Consider the following 10,000-nt stretch of genomic DNA (forward strand, 5'->3'; position numbering starts at 1 on the left):
AGGAGAAGGAATAGGAGGGCGGGAGGAGGAGGAGGGAAATTAGAGGTAATGAGGAAGGGAGGTCGAAGACATGGGAAAGAAGAAGAAGAAGAAGAAAAAGAAGAAGAAAAAGAAAAAGAAAAAGAAAAAAGATGAAGAAAAAGAAGAAGAAGAAGAAGAAGAAAAGAAGAAGAAGAAAAAGAAAAAGAAGAAGAAAAAGAAGAAAAAAGAAAAAAAAGAAAAAGAAGAAGAAAAAGAAGAAGAAGAAGAAGAAGGAGTTAGGGAGGAAATAATGGATAATAAATGAGTGAACAAGGAAGGAAGGAAGGAAGGAAGGAAGGAAGGAAGGGAGGAAGGATGGAAGGAAGGAAGAGAGGAAGGAAGGAAGGAAGGAAGAGAAGAAAAAAGGTGAGAACAAGAGGAGGAGGAGGAAGAGGAAGAGGAGGAGGGAAATTGGGAAGGGGAAGAAGGAAAATAGGAGGAGGAGGAGGAGGAGGAGATGAACCATAACTCTTCAAGGTTGTCTCCCGCCCTCTCTCTCTCTCTCTCTCTCTCTCTCTCTCTCTCTCTCTCTCTCTCTCTCTCTCTCTCTCTCAGTGGCTTTCCTTCTCATATTCGCTCCTCTTCCTCTTCCTCCTCCTCCCCCTCCCTTCTCTTCTCCAAACATCTCCTCCTCCTCCTCCTCCTCTTCCTTCTCCGTTTCCACACCCTGCTTCCTCCTCTGCTTACATTCCAAACACACACACACACACACACACACACACACACACACACACAGACGGATGAAACGCCAAACTGTCACACGAATACTAAACACACACACACACACACACACACACACACACATAGAATGACTATCCTGTTTGTTTGTTTTTTGTCATTTTTTTTCCTTCCTCTGTGTGTGTGTGTGTGTGTGTGTGTGTGTTTACTTAGTTCGATCACGTGACCTGATTTCGTAATACCACCACCATCACCACCACCACCACCTCAATTTCCAGGCCTGTTCCACTCATCCACCATTCTGTTAGTTAACCAAGTCTTGCCTGATCCCTTGTTGAATCTGAATCTATCCACCTTGAACCCACTGCTACGTGTCCTGCCCGGCTCTCTTACCGCCAGAACCTCAGCAACATCACCCACATCAAAGCAATTCTATGTACTTAAAATCCATCGCCACGTGTCCTGCCCGGCTCTCGTACAGCCAAACATTTTTTTGTTTGTACGTTTCGGCCTATGGGTGGGGTAGGCTATTTTAGGGGGCTTGATGGTTGGCCCGTTATGGCGCAGGCAATGTTTATATTGGCACCCTCTTGCTTGGCTCACGCTGCCTCCCGGAGCTCATCAATGATACACTTTTTAGAGATTGAATGCAGAGTCCGGGTTGCCAGGTGGTCTTCAGGACGGCATGTGTGCAGTCTCGGGACACTCGGCGCGGACTGACAAATCTCAGCTTGTGGCGGCCACACCGTCCTCCTAGACAAAGCAACCGCACGATAACCACTCCGCCACCGCCTCCCCATAATAAAATAGGGGAAGCGGTGGCCGGGTGGTCAGCGTGCGGGTGTGGTGAGCCCGTGGACCTACGTTCGAGTCCCACCAAAACAGGTTACCCACATGCTGCCCAGACCTTCAATCAACCCTGACTTCAGCAACTTTGGTCAGGAGGAGCACCGGGGGGCAGCATGGGCCAGGCAAGAGCCACACACACACACGGCGGACACTATAAAGAAAAGTCGTCTGCGCCACTACCGGGCTGGGCCGCATGCACAACGAGTCCCCTCAAGACAGCCCGCCGGTGATACAGCCAGCACAGAGAAATGAAACAGTTACCCTTATCAAAGCCCTTTATCCCCTTCCAAAACCCTCGGCCTGATATCCTTACACGGAGCAAAGTGAGACAAAGAAAAAGACAAAGACTTAGACAAAGGAAACAGAAAATTAACTTGGAAACAAAGGAAGAAAGGAAAGAAAGAAAGGAATTAAAAGAAGGAAGAAATTATAATACTGTGTGACAACTTGATCTGAGAGAGAGAGAGAGAGAGAGAGAGAGAGAGAGAGAGAGAGAGAGAGAGAGAGAGAGAGAGAGAATGTAGGGAGTTACGATAAATGACTGGAGGAAAGTGAACAGGAGGAGGAGGAGGAGGAGGAGGAGGAGAAGGGAAAGTAAATAAGGATTGAGTAAAACAGGAAGTTGCGTGTGTGTGTGTGTGTGTGTGTGTGTGTGTGCAACTGTTTTTATGTCTGTGAGAGAGAGAGAGAGAGAGAGAGAGAGAGAGAGAGAGAGAGAGAGAGGTAACAAACACATACCTAGGAGACCTGTTAATTAAGAACTGACTCTCTCTCTCTCTCTCTCTCATTAACTTTCAAATTACGTTCTTTCATAAATTTAAAGAGTTTGAGAGAGAGAGAGAGAGAGAGAGAGAGAGAGAGAGAGAGAGAGAGAGAGAGAGAGAGAGAGAGAGAGAGAGAGAGAGAGAGAGAGATTGATATTCTTGGTAGTAGTAGTAGTAGTAGTAGTAGTAGTAGTAGTAGTAGTAGTAGTAGTAGTAGAAGGAATCAGAACTCATTGCATATAGATCTCCTCCTCTTATTCATCTTATTCCTCCTCCTCCTCCTCCTCCTCCTCCACCTCCTCCTCCTCCTCCTCTTCCTCCTCTTCCTTCAATAAAAAATAAATTCGCAAATAGAATAACAAGGTATGAAATTGATTTCTGCGCGAATTAGTAGTGCAATAAAGAGAGAGAGAGAGAGAGAGAGAGAGAGAGAGAGAGAGAGAGAGAGAGAGAGAGAGAGAGAGAGAGAGAGAGAGAGAGAGATTAGAATGAAGTCGAAAGAAAGGGAAAAAAGGAAGGAAGGAAGGAACAGAATAATGGAGGAAGGAAGGAAGAGGAGGAGGAGGAGGAGGAGGAGGAGGTGGAGGAGGAGGAGGAGGAGGTGGAGGAGGAGGAGGAGGAGGAGGTAAACATGAACAATCTTCCAAAAATAGTGAGACAAAGATCGGAAAAATGAGAGAGAGAGAGAGAGAGAGAGAGAGAGAGAGAGAGAGAGAGAGAGAGAGAGAGAGAGAGAGAGAGAGAGAGGGAGAGAAAGGGAGTGAGGTGAATGGGAGGGAGAGAAAGGAAGGGAGTGAGGTGAAAGGGAGGGAGAGAAAGGAAGGGAGTGAGGTGAAAGGGAGGGAGAGAAAGGAAGGGAGTGAGGTGAAAGGGAGGGAGAGAAAGGAAGGGAGAGAAAGAGAACGAGAAGAAAAGGAGGAAGAAAAAGGTAGAGATAAAAAGGGAGAGAAAAGGAGAGAGATAAATAAAGGGAGAGAAAGGGAGGAAGGGAGCTAAATAAAGGGAGAGAAAAAGAAATGGAGAAAAAAAATGGAGCGAGAGACGGAGAGAGAAAGGGAGATAAATAAAGGGAGATAAAGAGAGGGAGATAAATAAAGGGAGAGAAAGGAGGAAGGGAGCTAAATTAAGGGAGAGAAAAAGGAGAGAAAGGGAGATAAATAAAGGAAGAGAAAAAGGAGAGAAAGGGAGAGAGAGGGAGATAAATAAAGGGAGAGAAAATAAGGGAGCTAAATAAAGGGAGAGAAAAAGAAATGGAGAAAAAATGGAGTGAAAGACGGAGAGAAAAATAAGAGAAAGGGAGATAAATAAATGGAGAGAAAAAGAGAAAGGGAGAGAAAGGGAGGGAGATAAATAAAGGAAGAGAAAGGGAGGAAGGGAGCTAAACAAAGGGAGAGAAAAAGAAATGGAAAAAAAATGGAGCGAAAGACGGAGAGAAAAATGAGAGAAAGGGAGATAAATAAAGGGAGAGAAGGAGAGAAAGGGAGAGAAAGAGAGGGAGATAAATAAAGGGAGATAAAGGAGGAAGGGAGCTATATAAAGGGAGAAAAAGAGAAAGGGAGATAAATATAGGGAGAGAAAAAGGAGAGAAAGAGAAAGGGAGGGAGATAAATAAAGGGAGAGAAAATAAGGGAGCTAAATAAAGGGAGAGAAAAAGAAATGGAGAAAAAATGGAGTGAAAGACGGAGAGAAAAATGAGAAAAAGGGAGATAAATAAAGGGAGAGAAAAAGGAGCGAAAGGGGGAGAAAGGGAGGGAGATAATTAAAGGGAGAGAAAAAAATGGAGAGAAAGATGGAGAGAAAAAGATGGTTGGAGGAATATTAGCCACAACACATCTGATCTTATTATGGAGGAAACTGCCTTATATGGCTTCCCTCCACCCCTCCATCCCTCCCTCTCTCTCTTCCTCCCTCCCTCTCTCCCTTCCTTCCTTCCTTCCTTCCTTCTTTCCTTCTTTCTTTCTTTCTTCCTTCCAAAAAAGAAGAAAAAAATGAAAAACTGAAAGGAAAAAAATGTGTGTGTGTTTGATTGTGTGTGAGAGAGAGAGAGAGAGAGAGAGAGAGAGAGAGAGAGAGAGAGAGAGAGAGAGAGAGAGAGAGAGAGAGAGAGAGAGAGAGAGAGAGAGAGAGAGAGAGAGAGAGAGAGAGAGAGAGAGAGAAAGAGAGTGTTACCGCAACTGCGGTGATTTCAATAATGTTGACCTGGAGAATGAGACACCCGCACGTCGACACGAACTTTTATTTTGATCCTGTTCGGTCAAAACCTGGAACACAATTTGTGGCTACTAGAACAAAGAACAAGTCAACTAATATGGCATTATGATGACATAACAGGGGCGACGTATATACATATACGACACGAGAGCGAGTTAACTTACGTGTTTCGGGCTCTCGGACTCGGACAAACTCGGACAGAAAGGATATCCGTGTGAATAGTACCAATTCTTGACACCGTCTGCTCCCTTTTCTCCCTTGTAGCTCACCCTCAGGGCCTCTGTCGCCCCTTACGTGAGTCACCCTCAGGACCTTGTGTAAGCATTCTCTACATTAACCCTGCATTAACCCTAAGCGATAAGACCGGCGAACGCGTAAACATCAACCAATGACCTCTGACCCGACACTCTCTCACACTTTGTCTCTCTCTCTCTCTCTGTCTCTCTCACTCTCTTTGTCTCTCTGATCGGCGGTAACACTCCCCCTGTCGGGCTTCGCACGAAACCCCAAAACACGGAGGGGGCCGGCAACAGATGCGGAAGCAGTCGGAAGGGACGACGAAGAAGCGAGACGTCACCCGGGTCCGGTCACCGGGGCCGCCGGCCGTGGAGAGGGACAGGGACTCCTTCGCGACGATGGGCCCCGCCCGCCAGGAAAGGGGCACCCAGGGATACGACGACGGCGGGGAGACAGGAAGGAAACCACGAGCCCCCACCCGAGGAAGGGGGTACCACGGCAGCCGACGTGGTGGGAAGACGGGAGAGAAGACGAGGAGACCTACAGGCCCCCGCCCCAGGCAGGGACAGGGCCCGGAGACGAACCCCGGGCACAGCAGGAGGGACCGGAAGCGAGGTGGTGCGGCCCCAGCCCGGGAGGAGGCGGCGGAGGAAGGGCGACGTGATGCACCACGGGACCGAACCCCAACACCAGGGTCCGTGGGGCAGGGACATGACACTGAAGGCTGAAAAGAGAAATGAGACAAGAATGACAGCCACACAACGAGCCGCCGGACCAAGAGCCGGCGGCTTCCGAGCCACACGCCAACAACAATTCCACTGGTGCCAATTAAGCCGCAGCCCCACGGGCGGCGTTACAGCCAGCCCGTGGGCCTGGCGAGGAGAGGGCGGTCTTATGCCGCAGCCCCACGAGTGGCGTTACAGCCAACCTGTGGGCCCGGCGCGAGCGGGCGGTCTTATGTTGCCGCAGCCCCACGAGTGGCGTTACAGCCAACCCGTGGGCCCGGCGCAGCGGGCGGTCTTATGCTGCCGCAGCCCCACGGGCGGCGTTACAGCCAGCCCGTGGGCCTGGCGCGGAGTGGGCGGTCTTATGCCAAGCCGCAGTCCCACAGGTGGCGTAATAGCCAGCCCGTGAGCCTGGCGCGGAGCAGGCAGTCTTATGCCAAGCCGCAGCCCCACAGTGGCGTAACAGCCAGCCCTTGGGCCCGGCGCGGAGCGGGCGGTCTTATGCCAAGCCGCAGTCCCACGGGTGGCGTAACAGCCAGCCCGTGGGCCCGACCACTGCCGCCAAGTCGCGGCGCCACGGGTGGCGTCCTGTAGCCAGCCCGTGGGCCCGACCACTGCCGCCAAGTCGCAGCCCCACGGGTGGCGTCCTTCAGCCAGCCCGTGGGCCCGACCACTGCCGCCAAGTCGCAGCCCCACGGGTGGCGTCCTTCAGCCAGCCGTGGGCCCGACCACTGCCGCCAAGTCGCAGCCCCACGGGTGGCGTCCTTCAGCCAGCCCGTGGGCCCGACCACTGCCGCCAAGTCGCAGCCCCACAGATGGCGTTCTTCAGCCAGCCCGTGGGCCCGAACCACTGCCGCCAAGTCGCAGCCCCACAGGTGGCGTCCTTCAGCCAGCCCGTGGGCCCGAACCACTGCCGCCAAGTCGCAGCCCCACAGGTGGCGTCCTTCAGCCAGCCCGTGGGCCCGACCACTGCCGCCAAGTCGCAGCCCCACAGGTGGCGTCCTTCAGCCAGCCCGTGGGCCCGACCACTGCCGCCAAGTCGCAGCCCCACAGGTGGCGTCCTTCAGCCAGCCCGTGGGCCCGACCACTGCCGCCAAGTCGCAGCCCCACGGGTGGCGTCCTTCAGCCAGCCCGTGGGCCCGACCACTGCCGCCAAGTCGCAGCCCCACGGGTGGCGTCCTTCAGCCAGCCCGTGGGCCCGACCACTGCCGCCAAGTCGCAGCCCCACAGGTGGCGTCCTTCAGGCAGCCCGTGGGCCGACCACTGCCGCCAAGTCGCAGCCCCACGGGTGGCGTCCTTCAGCCAGCCGTGGGCCCGACCATTGCCGCCTAGTCGCAGCCCCACGGGTGGCGTCCTTCAGCCAGCCCGTGGGCCCGACCACTGCCGCCAAGTCGCAGCCCAACGGGTGGCGTCCTTCAGCCAGCCCGTGGGCCCAACCATTGCCGCCTAGTCGCAGCCCCACGGGTGGCGTCCTTCAGCCAGCCCGTGGGCCCGACCATTGCCGCCAAGTCGCAGCCCCACAGGTGGTCTCCTTTTGTCAACACGTTGGGCCGACTGCAACCGCCAAGTCGACAGCTCTCTCATCAGTATCCCACACCAGTAGCCGGAGCCCGGTCGCTCGCGGTACACTCATTCTGGAAGACGATTTTAGCTGTCACAATGGTTGGGGCTTCTAGTTCCAATGGATCGGAAACGTTTTGCATCGTCCCTAACCCCAGTTTTGGGAACATCCTCAGGTCGATTCCTCTTTGATCCGCGGATTCCAAGCAATGCCACGGGAGGTCCTTCCTTGTGACTGCCATCGTGCCGAGTTCCAGAGGAGGTCTCGGTGCCGGTTCTATGCAGAAGCCTCGAGTGAAACCAAGGACAGCCATTTATCCTGCAGCGTTCCGTCCTTGTACAAACAACCATTTGATGATCTCGTCTAAGGCAGCTAAAACAACGGCGTTGGGACTGGGCCACTGTTTCCTTGTTTTCCAGGGTCATATCCAAGAACTTCTCACAGTGTTGGAGAAGATGGTCTCGTTCGCACAACGGACAGCCATTTTCATCCTCCTTTGCGTCACTGATAGTCGCCAAGACTGCGTAGTCCTTCACCCCGCTCGACTTACTGGAAACACGTCCAGCATGTCTGTCTTCTGAGGTGGGGGCTCTCTGACCCTGTTCTGGGTCTTGCATTATGTCATCGGACATATCTACCATATCCTTCACGAAGGCTGCCAACCATTCGATGTCAGGGGCATCTCCGTGCTGCTTCCGGTATTCATGCCTCTTGGTGGTGTGGTCATGCAGCAGTCTTCCTTTGAATCTCTTAGCCTAGGCGAGCGTCGTCTGAAGGTTATCGATTTGGTGGAGTTGCCCCATTGCCTTCAAACCGTCAATGCAAATCAACATGTCATCTACCAGTCGTGTCATACCTTCGGATCTTGGAGACTCACTGACGGCCCCACGAGGAGCCTCTCTGTCAGCTGCCGTATATAGGTGTTTTTATTGCCATGGCGTTTCTCGAGAAGGGCCCAGGCTCTTTCGTACCCTTCCTTCTGATTCTCCATCGCGAGACAACTCCTCAAGTTTTCCTTCATGGGTCCACTATATGCTTCAACCAATATTTCCAGCTGTCGGGCCTGAGACAGGTCCGTCTCCTGAAAAGACGCCGCAGTGATCTTTTGAATTCCCAGTAGGCAGGGATTGACTCTCCGTTGAACTTAGGTATCGAGCTTTTAGCTAACGCCATAGTGCTGCAAAGTCGGGACGCCCATACTGCAGGTTCATCGGGCCCACGTAGCGGTCTCCGTGTGGGATTGGGGCCTTTCTGTTCCTTTAGTGACGGAAGCGTCTCGATCTCCTCATTCTGCATAGCAGTTTTGCTAGTCCCTACCTGTGAGGGTTCGGGGGACAGGAGGGAGATGATTTCCTCCCCCTGGTTCGGAAGTCCCACCGCGAGGGGCAGGTTTGGTTTAGAAGGGGCCGTTGCCTGTCCAGTAGATGTCGAGGGTGCGGGGGACGGGATTGAGTTTATTTCCTCCCCCTGGTTCGGAGATTCTAATGCGAGGGGCAGATTCAGTTCAGAAGAGGCCGTTGCCTGTCCAGTAGATATGGATGAGTTCTCTCCATCCTGTAACAGTTTCACAGTTTCCGCCAGGGTGCACAACATCGTCGTCACAGTAGATAGTGTCTTCGCGATTTTGTCCATCTTGTTTTCCAACTGTCGTTGTGCCAGCACGATATTTGTATCCGTTAGTTCTGGAACCAAAGGAGGTTCCCTCTCCAACAGATCCACCTCCAGCTGTGCCTGAGTCAACACAGGGTCTGACTCCATAGCAGAGCCCCCAGTTTCCACGGTCTCGGCATCCATCTTCTAACGATCACCCCTGATGGCAGTACCAAGAAGCCTACTCACGGCCTGTGAAGGAGTCCGAACGCGGCAGGAATTTCTCACCGGCCAGGTGTAGGAGAGGTGGTGGGGTTCGGCTGACTCTCCGGGCGGCAGGGCGGCACACACAAGGCCGCCGTTGCACGGGAGACGGGCGGCACACACAAGGCCGCCGGTGGACGGGAGGCGGGCGGCACACAAGGCCGCCGGTGCACGGGAGGCTGGCGGCACACACAAGGCCGCCGGTGCACGGGAGGCGGGGGGCACTCACGGGGCCGCCGGTGCGCGGGAGGCGGGCGGCACACACAAGGCCGCCGGTGCACGGGAGGCGGGCGGCACACACAAGGCCGCCGGTGCACGGGAGGCGGGGGGCAGACACAAGGCCGCCGGTGCACGGGAGGGGGGCGGCACACACAAGGCCGCCGGGGCACGGGCGGCGGGCGGCACACACAAGGCCGCCGGTGCACGGGAGGCGGGCGGCACACACAAGGCCGCCGGGGCACGGGAGGCGGGCGGCACACACAAGGCCGCCGGTGCACGGGGGGCGGGCGGCACGCACAAGGCCGCCGGTGCACTGGAGGCGGGCGGCACACACAAGGCCGCCGGTGCACGGGAGGCGGGCGGCACACACAAGGCCGCCGGTGCACATGGGGCGGCAGCACACAAGGCCGCCAGTGCACTGGAGGCGGGGCACACAAGGCCGCCGGTGCACGGAGGCGGGCAGCACACACAAGGCCGCCGGTGCACGGGAGGCGGGCGCCACACAGGCCCCAGTGCACGGGAGGCAGGGCACAAGGCCGCCGGTGCACGGGAGGCGGGCGGCACACACAAGGCCGCCGGTGCACGGGAGGCGGGCGGCACACAAGGCCGCCGGTGCACGCGAGGCGGGCGGCACACAAGGCCGCCGGTGCACGGGAGGCGGGGGCACACAAGGCCGCCGGTGCACGGGAGGCGGGCGGCACACAGCCGCCGGTGCACGGGAGGCGGGGGCACACACAAGGCCGCCGGTGCACGGGAGGCGGCACACAAGGCCGCCGGTGCACGGGAGGCGGGCGGCACACACAAGGCCGCCGGTGCACGGGAGGCGGGCGGCACACACAAGGCCGCCGGTGCACGGGAGGCGGGCGGCACACACAAGGCCG

The 10,000-nt window shown here is 55.3% G+C and overlaps 1 protein-coding gene and 2 long non-coding RNA genes across 7 annotated transcripts in view; 1 reads left to right on the top strand and 2 right to left on the bottom strand.

Annotated features, from left to right (window-relative positions):
- Positions 1-10,000, bottom strand: part of LOC126986481 (solute carrier family 12 member 6-like) — a 95,006-nt gene that overhangs the window by 77,438 nt on the left and 7,568 nt on the right. The gene's annotated exons all lie outside the window — the stretch shown is intronic.
- LOC126986491 (uncharacterized) overlaps positions 4,476-10,000 on the bottom strand; it is a 6,153-nt gene continuing 628 nt past the window's right edge. Inside the window, exon 2 of the long non-coding RNA XR_007739784.1 lies at positions 4,476-4,615. This is a non-coding gene — a long non-coding RNA (uncharacterized LOC126986491). The remainder of the gene's footprint in view (positions 4,616-10,000) is intronic.
- LOC126986490 (uncharacterized) lies at positions 6,026-7,214 on the top strand. 2 transcript variants are annotated; one of them, XR_007739783.1, is made up of 3 exons: positions 6,026-6,183; positions 6,421-6,715; positions 7,009-7,214. It is a non-coding gene; the product is annotated as an uncharacterized LOC126986490 (long non-coding RNA). The 2 variants fall into 2 exon arrangements; XR_007739782.1 differs by having other exon boundaries at positions 6,539-6,715.

This window comes from Eriocheir sinensis, chromosome 61, assembly GCF_024679095.1.
Source record: "Eriocheir sinensis breed Jianghai 21 chromosome 61, ASM2467909v1, whole genome shotgun sequence".
In the NCBI taxonomy this organism is placed as follows: domain Eukaryota; kingdom Metazoa; phylum Arthropoda; class Malacostraca; order Decapoda; family Varunidae; genus Eriocheir; species Eriocheir sinensis.